The sequence below is a fragment of the Ahaetulla prasina genome, chromosome 5 (assembly GCF_028640845.1).
Source record: "Ahaetulla prasina isolate Xishuangbanna chromosome 5, ASM2864084v1, whole genome shotgun sequence".
NCBI classification, from domain to species: domain Eukaryota; kingdom Metazoa; phylum Chordata; class Lepidosauria; order Squamata; family Colubridae; genus Ahaetulla; species Ahaetulla prasina.
The window spans coordinates 59,409,972-59,423,731 of record NC_080543.1 but is presented as its reverse complement, the minus strand read 5'-3'; positions in this window follow the sequence as shown (position 1 = coordinate 59,423,731).

Genomic DNA, 13,760 nt, shown 5'->3' with positions numbered 1-13,760 from the left:
CTGCAGGAATGTTCCCAAAAAGTAACATTGTGGCTGTACCGACATAATCAAAGTCTGCTCTTTTTACAGCATATGTACCACTTGTATGCTGTGTATAAAAAAAGGGCTGGAGTTTCAATTGCCTGGCATGGCCTTCTCTTCTCTTGTGTCTCGGTCCAGCCTACAGTCTTGCTATTTCCTGGTGCCTTCTACACAAATACTGAACATCTTCCAGACTTTTGAGGGATAAACAAGCATGTAAATTATATGGTGTTGGATCTGGGAAATGTTGGACTAAATTGTTCATGACATGAAAAGCAAGCAAATTGATATTCTGTTTGTTTAGAGGCAGTGTCCTTGACTATTTGAGTAACCTTGTTCATATACTATATGAAAAGAATGGTTGGTTTGATTTTGCTATAATTTATTGTATGTCACTGGGTTCTGTAAAACCATGGTTTGTAGAATAACTCGTTGTGTGGACCCAGTGAACTGCATTCATTCAATCTACCATGGTTAATAAATTTAGCTTTAGGATAATCTGTGAACAATTGAAGTTTATTTAATAAATGTGGTTAACCTAATCAATGTGAACTAAGTTCTATTTGCGTATGGAATTTAATTCACCAAGAACAGTAATGTTCTCTTTCTGCACCACCACTTGACAATGACCTACTAAATGCAGATGTAATTGTGTTTGAAGGAAAATTTACACAGGCACATACCGTAGCTTTCAGCAAAAATAAATAAATAAATAAATAAATAAATAAATAAATAAATAAATAAATAAATAAATAAATAAATAAATAACTTTTTTACATTGTAAGAGAGGCATGGTGTCATTTGCAGCTCTTGCTTATACAAGCATCTAGTTTGTGGAAAAGCAGCAGCAGCAGCTGATGAGGAAATAGAGGCTTGATGTAAGCATTTTCTTTCTGCAGGAAGATGTACACTCCAAGAATTAGTCTTGGCAAGAATTAGCAAGAATTAGTCTCTTCTTTGCTTGATCTCTTTGAACTGACTCTCCACTTTTAGCTATAACATTTGGGGACTTATACAACTAAGACCAGATGATTTAAGAATAACCAATCATTCTCCCAATAGATACATATCAGTTTTATAAAGATGTTTTTTTCAAGATGGAGAAAAATAATAATTGTTATATCTGTTATATTTGACTGGAGAAGCTAACAGAACTATTATGTAGTTTTATTGCTTAATCATAACAAATCTGTTCAGTTCCTCTGTTTTAAATTGAGTGGGAGACTAACTTCAGAGTGAATGTCAGGATTTTGTTTTTGGGGAGGGGGGATCAACCTTTAGAGAAAGAAGGGAGTGGGATGGATGATACAATAAAATACACATACACATACACACACACACACACACACACACACTGCATGTTGTAATTACATGCTAATTTATTCATGGAAAAGAAAAGAATGAACAAATACTATGTGATAAATAATGCTGTCCAATTATTTAGTCGGTAATATTTTTTTGATAGTTCTGAATAGTTCAGAAATTCAGAATTTTTTTTAATTATTTACATTTATATCCCGCCCTTTTCCGAAGACTCAGGGCGGCTTACAGTGTATAAGTCAATAGTCTCATTCTATTTGTATATTTTTACAAAGTCAACTTATTGCCCCCCCAACAATCTGGGTCCTCATTTTACCTACCTTATAAAGGATGGAAGGCTGAGTCAACCTTGGGCCGGGCTTGAACCTGCAGTAATTGCAGGCTACTGTGTTCGAATAACAGGCTCCTTACAGCCTGAGCTATCCACAGCCCGTTTATAATCAAGCTTCAAAAGCAGAAAAGAATTCAAATTCAAATTATCCTTTTCTACTCCTTAGCAGATTGTACTGTCATGTCACAATAAGATATTAACTGGTTTAATTATGATTTGCTAGGTAAATGAGTGGATTTGCAGTATACACCATGTGATAAACTGTCATATAGAAAGTATAATCACTAAATGAAATCGCTCATTTCATTTAGACAAAATCAAGGCAGCCACATGATGGCTTATACCAGGCTTGAGATTGCATTTGCTCCATTCCTTTCCCTTCCTTAGAGGACAAGTTTGCCTATTAGGCTATGCTGAGGAGTTCAACATAATAACAGCAAACAATAAAAATTGGCACAATAGAGCAGGTCATGTTCAAGATCACATCAAATACCTGTACAATTAGCACAGGGGCCCCCCAAGGCTGTGTGCTCTCCCCACTTCTCTTCTCTCTGTATACCAATGACTGCATCTCCAATGATCCATCTGTTAAGCTACTGAAGTTCGCAGATGACACAACAGTGATTGGTCTCATTCGAGACAATGACAAATCCGCATATAGACGAGAGGTCGAACGACTAGCCTTGTGGTGCAACCAAAACAATCTGGAACTGAACACACTCAAAACCGTAGAAATGGTGGTAGACTTTAGGAGAAACCCTTCCATACTTCCACCTCTCACAATACTTGACAACACAGTATCAACAGTAGAAACCTTCAAATTTCTGGGTTCTATCATATCGCAAGATCTCAAATGGACAGCTAACATCAAAACATCATTAAAAAGGACAACAAAGAATGTTCTTTCTGCGCCAACTCAGTAAGCTCAAACTGCCCAAGGAGCTGCTGATCCAGTTCTACAGAGGAATTATTGAGTCTGTCATTTGCACCTCTATAACTGTCTGGTTCGGTTCTGCAACCCAACAAGAAAAACACAGACTTCAGAGGATAATTAGAACTGCAGAAAAAATAATTGCTACCAACCTGCCTTCCATTGAGGACCTGTATACTGCACGAATCAAGAAGAGGGCCGTGAAAATATTTACAGACCCCTCGCATCCTGGACATAAACTGTTTCAACTCCTACCCTCAAAACGACGCTATAGAGCACTGCACACCAGAACAACTAGACACAAGAACAGTTTTTTCCGAAGGCCATCACTCTGCTAAACAAATAATTCCTCAACACTGTCAGACTATTTACTGAATCTGCACTACTATTAATCGTCTCATAGTTCCCATCACCAATCTCTTTCCACTTATGACTGTATGACTATAACTTGTTGCTGGCAATTCTTATGATTTATATTGATATATTGACCATCAATTGTGTTGTAAATGTTGTACCTTGATGAACTATCTTTTCTTTTATGTACACTGAGAGCATATGCACCAAGACAAATTCCTTGTGTGTCCAATCACACTTGGCCAATAAAATTCTATTCTATTCTATTCTATTCTATTCTATCTCTGCTCATCTGTATCCCTAATGTCCTCTTAATATTTTTATGTATTCATTTATGCATACTTATATTCATATTCATAAAACTGAACCCTGCTATTTATACTCAAGTCAGTTTGAGACTGGCATGGAGCACAATTATTTTTGCAGTCTGAAAAGCTCTACAAGTTTAAGGGGCGTGCGTAAGTGCAAAAAAGTGCCTACCGTTCCTGTCCTATTGTTTCCTTTCAATATATGTTCCTATATATAATGTTGTGACAAAATAAAATTAAAAAAAAGTTTTAGGGTATGACCCACTTCCCCAAACTTTGAGGAGATCCAGAGGTCTATGTGTAAGCCTAATTATATGGGCTTAGTTTCCTTTATCAGGAGATAATTGAAGACATATAAAATTCACTAGTAGTTGATTATACAGTAGCAATAGCAGTAGCACTTACACTTATAAACCACCTCATAGTGCTTTACATCCCTCTCTAATGGTTTACAGAGTCAGCATATTGCCCCCAACAATCTGGGTCCTCATGTTACTGAACCCAGAAGGATGGAAGGATGAGTCAACCTCGAGCCAATCAGTATTTCCATATATAGAGGGTATTTTATTTTCATATTTTATTTTTCATATTTTCATATTTTTCATATTGATGAATATTTCAGGGTGATTTGGGTTTTTTTACTGTTCTTGCTCTAATGGCTAAGACTCGAAGCAATGTACAGCAAAGCAAGAATAAACATAAAAGAAACGTGACAATAAATTAACCCAAGATAAGTACTTCTGATCAGTTCAGCTGCAGGATCTGAATATATGTGGGGCATTGGAAAACACGTGGAGACTATATCCTCACAGTTTCCCCGCTTAGTATATATGCTAGGTCTGGGTGTTTGTCCACCAGCATTTCATAGATGAATCTAGTCTTATTCCACTGCTTTTTCCAGCTGCAGCTGGAAACCAACCACTTGTTCATTTGGGCTCAGAACCAGGGAACCCAACCACTTGTTCATTTGGGCTACTGCCAGAGAGTTACACATTAATATGTGCCCCTTTTCCCACTAACACTGGACTGGAACTAATTAACTAACTAATTTCTGTACCATTAATTAAAAGAAGAAGAAATCAGCTGAGTTGAGAAACTAAATAACCCCACGCTGACTGCATTCAAATAACATGCTAAACTGAAACCAAACAATTATATAGTGTCTTACATTATGCAAGGTCTGCATGTTGTTCATACTAAAGAATCACTTGAAATAAAGAAGAATGGATGCTGGAAGACACTAGCCCTTCCCAAATTCCACATAGAGTGACGTTGAGAGAACAGCGGCAGCTCTGTGCCTTTCTGACGTTTAGGTTGCTATTGGTCCTGAAAAAGGGGAAAATGTCATGCCTGATGGAAGATGCTGAGCTGCAATTCAGTGGGGGGAGAGGGAGGGGAAGGATTATAACTTCCAAACAAAATGCAATAAGCACATTATGGATCAGAGTGGATTTTCTTGCCTCTAATTGCTTGAGGAAGCTTACCTAGCAAAGTCTCCCCAGTTTTTCCAAGTAGAATAATTCTGAGAGCCTGGTTGACTTAAAGTTACCTATTGAGCTTCCATAGATGAATGCAAACTTCAACCTGCAATTTCCCCACTGCCACACCAACACCTTCATCACTATTGCGCACCACATCAAGATTTATGGTATGAAGCTGAAAAATTCAAATCCAAGAGTGCCTTGTGTTTGATGCACGTAATTAAAAGTTCTGTGGACATTGGCTACAGCGGAGGATACACTTCTTCGGGTGGGGGGGGGAGGATGACAGAAAGCAATGTCTCAGCACTTACCCATGACAGTTGACTTTTAATTAAAAGGGAATTAGGCATATTAATGATCAGTTAACCATTTTCAATTTCCATGTGGGCAAGAGAATGTACAGGAAACACACACACACACACACACACCCCATTATTTCTCTAAATTTCAAAAACCTAAAGCTAAAAGTACATCTTTTCTCCAATTATTTGCGATTGACATTTGGAGAGGTCAAGGCAAAACACAAGTTTCATTTAATGTCTCTTTATGTCTTGTTTATTTAGCATTGTGGAATTCTAAATAAAGCTTCTTTTAACAAGTAAAAGAACTCTCTTCCACATTATCAAAAATAGGCTTTGGGAAAAAGATAATTTTTCATTGGATAATCTTTAAGGTAGGATTGTCGAAGCATCCGGTGGGCTTCTCATGAAGGCTGCTAACGAACGACATGGACTTCTCGGGATGAGAGCCTGGAGAAAGTCTGGGATGAGAAGCCCAGAGCAAATTCCAGAGCTCCTTTTATTGTGTATAGGTAAAAATGGGTGGTTACAAAAGGAAAGCAGGGGAGGTTACATATTAGCATATATTCAACATGTGAACACGTGACTGCAAGCACATCCACAAGCCTATGATTTTGGAAGAAAACTCGTGATTCTTGGGAGGAGTTTTACCATGAGTAGGAAGCCTCTGAGCATGCGCCAAATGGCGGTGCGATAGAGATTTCGGCGGGGGGCTAGCGTTTCTTTCTGGCCAGTCCCGGACAGCTGGCGGATTTTTCATTGCTATCCCCTGTTTTCGGCTAGAGGACTTTTCTGCCAGCCGACTGAAGGGGTTTTTGGTTCACGGGAAGAACTTGGCTGGTCTAGGTGAGGTCCGTTCGGCTCCGATGACTTGGGGCGGTCAGCAATGGCATTCCAACCGCTTTCTGTTCAGCGGCGGCGTTGACGGCGTTTTTGAAGCTAGCGCCATCGGTTGGAGCTCTTCTCCTTCATGGAGACCATCCTTTTCTTCATGAAGACCACCCCAGCCAAAGAAGGGGTCGTTGGGCCCTCGAGGAGATCTGGCTGGCTGGGGGCTAGGTGTAGTTCTTCCTCAACCTCGCTGCCGATTCGGGCGGCGGTTGGCGTTCTCAGCTGTTCTTCATCAGCAGCGGCGGCGCTTCTTTTGATCTCTGCGTTGTCGGGGGAGCTTCCCTTTCTCCTTGGATATGGCTTTCAACCAAAGGGGGGTCTTTTGGCCCCCGAGGTGAATGGCTGGCTGGAGTGCTGGGAGCTCTTCGCTGGATTCAGGCGGCAATCGACGTTTTTTAGCTGCTTTATAGTAGAAATGGCAGCAGCACCTCTTTTGATGCTGGCGTCGTTTTTGGTTGAGCTTCCCTCTCCCTCAGAGACCATCTCGGCCGAGAAGAACTGGCTGGCGGGGGTAGGGCACTCAGGCGCCGGCTGTGCCTTGCCCGATTTGGGGCATCAACGGAGCGGGGCCCCCCTCCCCATATGGAAGAGTCTGAATGACCGAACCGGGTTAAAGACGATTGGGACGTTATGATGGGGGCCCGATCGAGGACCGACGTTGTTCTAGTAACGACAACGGCGGCGATAGGGTCCTACCATCCTACGTTCGTTTATCATCTAATAGCATCGCTTTACCGGAGGAGCTTTAAATTCCATCTATTGTCCGGAACTTATTGTGACCATCTGATTGGCCAGATTAAGACTGTTACCATCTGCCGCCCTCTATAAACTCCAAAATGTACTCACGATTGCAGCTTCTTAACCTGCGAGTTTCCCCCCTCTCGCGGGCATGGCCCTCCACTTTATCGAGGGCCCACCTTGATGACGGATTTTGGAATCCCGAGAGGTGGCATGCTTCTAAGAGGAGGCTTAGGGGTTTTTTAACTATGTGTTATAGTAAATTCTTATATAATTTATCCAGGGGGAAGGGTGGGACGGCGAAGTTAGGTTCAGGCGGCTCACGGCATAAACATCATCGATTCTGAGGTGGAAGAAGAGGCTAGAGCTCATGGTCATGAGGTTGGTTCTATATGCACGGTGGGTGGGAGGGGCAGGTATGGTGGACGCGGGGGCCCATATCAGGTTTGGGGAGTGCGCCCGCGCTATCTACGAGCGATTGCGCACTCCGGTCCCCCGGTAGTTTCCCGTTTCCCGAGTGGCTTAAATCCCCAGAAGCTGGACCTTCACCTGATGTTATGCAATGCCAGGACCGTTATAAATAAAGCCCCCCTCATCTCCGATCTTATACAGGAGGGGGGTGCGGACCTGATTGGCATTTTGGAGACTGGTTGGGCATGGAAGGGGGGGTTCCCCTGGTAGAGATGTGCCCACCGGGTTTCCGTGCGTTCCATCAGGCGAGGGCCCAGGGTAGGGGTGGGGGAGTGGCGGTTATTATCAACGAGAGTCTTGAGCCAAGGGAGATCACTGTGCCACAGATAACCGGATGTGAGTCCCTCCTTGTGAAGTGGGGCCGTGGGGTTCAGGTGGGTTTACTGATCACGTACCTGGCTCCTTGCTGCGTGACAGAAACCCTGCCTGAGCTGTTGGAGGTGGTCGCCGGGACAGCAGTGGAGATCCCCAGGCTTATGGTCATGGGTGATTTCAATCTGCCGTCGGTGGGGATAGCATCCACATCAGCTCGGGCTTGAATCTGACCCAGTTAGTGAATGACCCCACTCACATCGGGGGAAACACTCTGGATTTGATTTTTGTCTCTGGACAGTGGTTGAATGATTTGGAATTAGGGGAGTTAGTTATTAGACCCCTGTCATAGTCAGATCATTCACTCCTTCAGCTGGACTTTCGAACTGCCGACCTCCGCCGCAGGGAGACGGAACCGACTCGCTGGTTCCGTCCCAGGCGCCTGATGGACCCTGGAAGGTTCCAGATGGAGCTTGGGCCATTCCCTGAGGATTTAGCCCACGACTCAGCTACAGCTCTGGTCGCCACCTGGGATCGGGTGGCGGTTGGTGCTCTAGATCGAGTCGTGCCTTTGCAGCCTCTGACCCGGCGCCAATCTTGTTTAGCCCCTTAGTACTCCGAGGGGCTGAGGGAGATGAACTGCCAGAAAAGACACCTAGAGAGTATCTAGAGGGCCAGCCGCTCCGAATCTGACCGGACACTAGTTAGGTCTCATATTCGGACCTATCTGGTGGCGATGAGGCTGGCAAAACGGGAGTATTTTTCCAACCTCATTGCATCAGCAGATAACTGCCCAGCCATCCTATTTAGGGTGACCCGCTCGCTCCTCCATCAGGGAGCGGTAGGGGATCCCTTAAAGGTTCGAGCTGAGGAATTTGGACAATATCTGTTTGATAAAATCGCTCAGATTCGGGAAGGGTTGGACACAGATTGGGTAGATCCGGGCGGGGTGGAGGAGGCAGGTCTTGATGTTACTATCTGGGATGAGTTTGATTCTGTGGCTCCTGAGGACATGGACAGGTTAATGGGGAGATTGAATGCGACCACATGTTTATTGGACCCGTGTCCCTCCTGGTTGGTACTGGCCACCCGGGAGGTGACACGAGGCTGGCTCCAGAAAATTGTGAACGCTTCTTTGATGGAGGGTGTTTTCCCTACTGCCTTGAAAGAGGCGGTGGTGAGGCCCCTCCTCAAGAAGCCTTCCCTGGACCCAGCTATTTTAGCAAATTATCGTCCTGTCTCCAACCTTCGCTTTGTGGCAAAGGTTGTCGAGAGTGTGGTTGCACGACAGTTGCCCCAGTACCTGGATGAAACTGTCTATCTTGATCCGTTCCAGTCCGGTTTCCGGCCTGGTTACAGCACGGAAACAGCCTTGGTCGCGTTGGTTGATGATCTCTTGAGGGCTCGGGACAGAGGTTGTTCCTCTGTCCTGGTCCTATTAGATCTCTCAGCGGCTTTTGATACCATCGACCATGGTATCCTGCTGCGCCGGCTCGGGGGACTTGGAGTGGGGGGCACTGTTCATCGGTGGTTCTCCTCCTACCTCTCCGACCGGTCGTAGACGGTGTTGACAGGAGGGCAGAGATCGGCCCCGAGGCGCCTCTTATGTGGGGTGCTGCAAGGGTCGGTTCTCTCACCTCTTCTGTTCAACATCTATATGAAGCCGCTGGGTGAGATCATCTGTGGTTTTGGGGTGAGTTGTCATCTATATGCTGATGATACTCAGCTCTATATTTCCACCCCTAACCACCCCAACGAGGCTGTTGAAGTGATGTCCCAGTACCTGGAGGCCATACGGGTCTGGATGGGGAGGAACAGACTCAGACTCAATCCCACCAAGACTGAGTGGCTGTGGATGCCGGCGGCCCGGTACAGTCAGCTAATTCCATCGCTGACCATTGGGGGCGAGCTATTGGCCCCCACGGAAAGGGCTCGCAATCTGGGCGTCCTCCTGGATGTACGGCTGTCTTTAGAAGATCATATGACAGCCGTCGCCAGGGGAGCTTTTCATCAGGTTCGCCTGATACGCCAGTTACGCCCCTTTCTGGATCGGGCTCCCTTATTCACAGTCACTCATGCCCTTGTTACATCCCGCCTGGACTACTGCAATGCTCTCTACATGGGGCTCCCCTTGAAGGGTACCCGGAGACTCCAACTGGTCCAGAATGCGGCTGCGCGGGTGATAGAGGGAGCACCTTATGGCTCCCATGTAACACCCCTCCTGCGCAGTCTGCACTGGCTCCCGGTGGTCTTCCGGGTTCACTTCAAGGTACTTGTTATCACCTTTAAAGCGCTCCATGGCTTAGGGCCGGGATATTTACGGGACCGCCTACTGCCACCAGTAGCCTCTCACCGACCAGTGCGCTCTCACAGAGAGGGCCTCCTCCGGATACCGTCAGCTAAACAATGTCGGCTGGCGACCTCCAGGGGGAGGGCCTTCTCTGTGGTGGCTCCTACCCTCTGGAATGAGCTCCCTCTGGGGCTTCGTCAACTCCCCGACCTCAGGACCTTCCGCTGCCAGCTGAAGACGTTGTTGTTTCGAAGAACAGGACTAGCGTAAACATAGTTTTAAATTGGGGTTTTAAATCAGGGGTTTTAAACGGGGTTTTAAATTTGTATTTAAAAGTTTTAGGCCATCAATTGAATAAGTTTTCTATTCTTTATTAGCTGTTTTATTATATGTTTTCTGTTGTTTTTATTGGCTGTGAACCGCCCTGAGTCCTTCGGGAGAAGGGCGGTATACAAATATAATAAATAATAATAATAATAAAATAATAATGAGGTGGCTCTTTGTACTCCGCCATGAGGTGGCTGCTCTTTGTTCTCTGCTTTTGCCTACGTGGTACAGCTGCATGGCAACTACACAGGCTACAAGGACATCACTCCCACACGTGTCTAAGGCGTTCTACAGTTACACTATTCATGCTACCCGTAGCAAACAGAAATACATCTTGAAACATCCTGACTCTGCATGTTAACAAATCTCATATAATTGTATGTATGATAAACTTCTAAGAAGCTTTGTGAAAAGAGCCTTATCAGAAAAGGAATGTCCTGTGGCTATCACAAAAGTGTTGATACATTTCACACCATCGTAGAGGCAACATCTTTGCAGCCTTGGCATCAAACAAATTTCTGCTTACATGATAAAATTAGCCAGGCTTACTTATGCTGATCTTTGCACATAAGCAATCTCACAAAGGTTACTTATGCTGATTTTTGCACATAAGCAATTTCTCAAAGGAGTTCATATGGCTTAATATTGCAACATAGGATCTATGGTATGTGTACACTGCTCCCACATATCCATATGTAATTACTATATAAAATTTCAATGAGATACCTTTCTGATTCTGATAATGGGATGCAGGCTGATGGCAAAATAACATTTGAACTGGACTCAGAATTTGCAACTGATCCGTGTGACTCAAATGACAAACACTGTGAAATAGTGAGATGACACAGAACAAACATAGATTACCATGCCTGTTCCATATACAGATAGTCCTTGATTTACAACAGTTCATTTAATGACCATTACAATGGCACTGAAAAAAGTGACATTACAATAGAATGCTTGACAACTGGTCCATATTTATGATGGTTGCAGTGTCCTGGGACCATCTTTTGTGACCCTTTGACAAGCAGAGTCAATGGGGAAAGCCAGATTCACTTAACAACCATTTTACTAGTTTAACAACTACAGTGATCCACTTAACAAATGCGGCAAGAAAAGTTGTAAAATGGTACAAAACTCACTTAACAAATTTCTCACTTAACAATATAAATTCTGGACTCAATTGCAATCATAAGTCAAGGACTACTACTTTATTTTATTTATTTATTTATTTTGTCACAACAGTATATATAAGCATTAACATGTAACAACTATATAATATATAAGCATATATATGAGCATAAGTATGTAATAACTATATTAATTAGATATAATGAAAGGGAATAATAGGACAGGAACGCTAGGCACGTTTGTGCTCTTATGCACGCCCCTCCCATTCTTTTCCTCCCATTCTTTACCTTTATAGAATCTCCCATTCTTTACCTTTATTCTTTACCTTTATAGAATCAGTGACAGAAAATGCAACCCACATGCTGCAGATGTGATAGCTAGAAACTTAAAAAAAATAGTTCTAAGCCATGATGCCTTGTTTGTTGTGTGTATCATTTGTTCATTTAGGTTACACCATATGCTTTGATTTTACATGTTGTGCTGTATAAAATAAAGGGTTGCTGTGTTTCAAATTAAAGCAGTATTTATGTATGCATTGTCGGTTCATGATGCCAGTCAAACTGTACCATACTGAAAGGTACATCTTCAAATATTTGTAGCTGAGACAATGCTGAACAGAAAGCAGTAACAATTATCCTAATCCTGGAATGCTACAATTTAGGAATCTAGTTTCTAACTATATTCTGAACTGGTGTGAAGTCACCTTATTATATGACTTTATATTCACAAGGAAATAATAATTTAACATTTAATACAGAAGCCAAAAGCATTCAGGAGATTTATTGTGGAAGGTGAGTGGTATAAATTTCATTATTAACTTTTATTTTTCTACTCCGTAATGTAAATGAACCCAGCACATTTTAAAAACAAATGATTTTTTCAAAACAGTGTTGCAGAATGCTAAACAGCATAGTCTTCTGTGGGCAGTTAAATTGAATGGGATTAATACAGAAGAATATATGACTGCATTTTAACACTTTATGTATAACTGCTGTGAATTTTAAAAAAACATTCCTTTTCTTCACATAGTTTCTTAAAAATTTCTATAGATGTGTTTGATAATGGGATGACATTAAAGCCTTTTTATACTGGTGATTTGCTGTGGCTCTAGAAAGTTTCCTCTCCTTCAATTTGTACATCATCTACATGAAAAAACTCCCTGGGTAAGGGTCATAGATAATCTCTAAATGTGAGGAACGACAGGAGTCCTTGATTTACAATAGTTCATTCAGTGACCATTTAAAGCTACAATGGCACTGAAAAAAGTGACTTATGACCGTTTTTCACACTTATAACCATTGCAGCATCACAAGTCACATGATCAAAAATTCAGATGCTTAGCAATTGACTCATATTTATGACATTTGCTGTGTCCCGGGCCATGTGACCACCTTTTGTGACCTTCTGACAAGCGAAGTCAATGGAGAAGCCAGCTTCACTTAATCACTTCACTCCATTTAATTTAAGAACTGCAGTAATTCACTTAATAACGGTGGGGGGAGGTCATAAAATGGGACAAACACAGTTAACAAATGTTTCACTTAGCAACATAAATTTTGGACTCAGTTGTGATTGTAAGATAAGGATTGATTGCCTGTATTAATAAAGCCTTCATTTGCTTGTTTCCTGGAAAATTCTTTTCCTAAACGGTGCCCTGAGTGAGGTCCAATAATTTTTTTCAGGGAGTTTTTCCCCCCAGCATCTATCTACACACTTTTGAACTGTCTTCCATTTCATTTTCATCCTTTGTGCACTTAATTCAGCATGTCACTATAGCTTCTAAGATTTCCTCAACTCTTCTGGAAAGGCTCTACAACAAAGTTATTCTACTACAACTTTCACTGCTTTAAAGATTAGTTCTAAAATATGAGTTGCATTCCAAGAGCTTGCACTATCTTCTCTCTCCTTCATCCTATTTGGTTTAGTAGCATAGAATTCATATAATAGTAAAATTATATTATAGAAATTATAAGAGCCATGTAATTTAAATAACATTTTTAGAAATGTTGATTGTTAGGTTGAGTTACTAAGCATTACATTAAACAGCTTCATCCATAATTGATTTGGTGGCACATCAAGATATCATGTTTACAAGGATATAGAGTCCAATCAACTTCTTCTAACATGAAGATTTGATTGGTAAAATTTTGCTTCTTGAAAAGATTTTGCTGAGAATTATATTGAACTAAAATCTTGCGCATAGATCCATGAACACCAGCTGACAGTCTAACTCTCAAAAGTTGATTGCTGTGGCCAATTCTCAATTTAGAATAATTATAAAGCAAACATTCACTGAGATATTGATTTATTGAATTTTGCACAATGAGTTTTGTTCTGTTTAATTCCTCTAACTTCACTGCAGTTTCCTTTAGAGAGGTGAAACAGTAAACAAATCTTGTATTTATACCGCTTGAATATATGTTACTTTCCCTCATGGCTTTCACTTCACAGTCATTAATTTTCAACTTTTGGAATGAGATTAATCTTTAAACTGCAGTCATATGAAACTCTTTACATGCAGAATTGATGGTAACTAATATACAAACTGCATATTG